Raw genomic sequence first — 279 nt, 5'->3', positions numbered from 1 at the left:
GTTTCTGAATGTATGCTTGAACAGTGCATAAATCTTTTGAATTCGTTGTTCATGAATATTGGCTCTTGAAAGAATGATGAAAAAGGAGACATGTTACTGAGGATCTGAAAAATCATAAAAATGATTCTTGAAGCAAGAAAAAGCAGTGAATACAAAAAAAATAGAGAGAAAAGAAAAAAAATAAAGTTGTGATCCAAAGCAAAAAGAGTGTGCTTAAGAACCCTGGACACCTCTAATTGGGGACTCTAGCAAAGCTGAGTCACAATCTGAAAAGGTTCA

This window comes from Arachis duranensis, chromosome 9 (assembly GCF_000817695.3).
Source record: "Arachis duranensis cultivar V14167 chromosome 9, aradu.V14167.gnm2.J7QH, whole genome shotgun sequence".
Classification (NCBI taxonomy): domain Eukaryota; kingdom Viridiplantae; phylum Streptophyta; class Magnoliopsida; order Fabales; family Fabaceae; genus Arachis; species Arachis duranensis.
The sequence above is the reverse complement of the archived record's forward strand: the minus strand, read 5'-3'. Positions refer to the sequence as shown.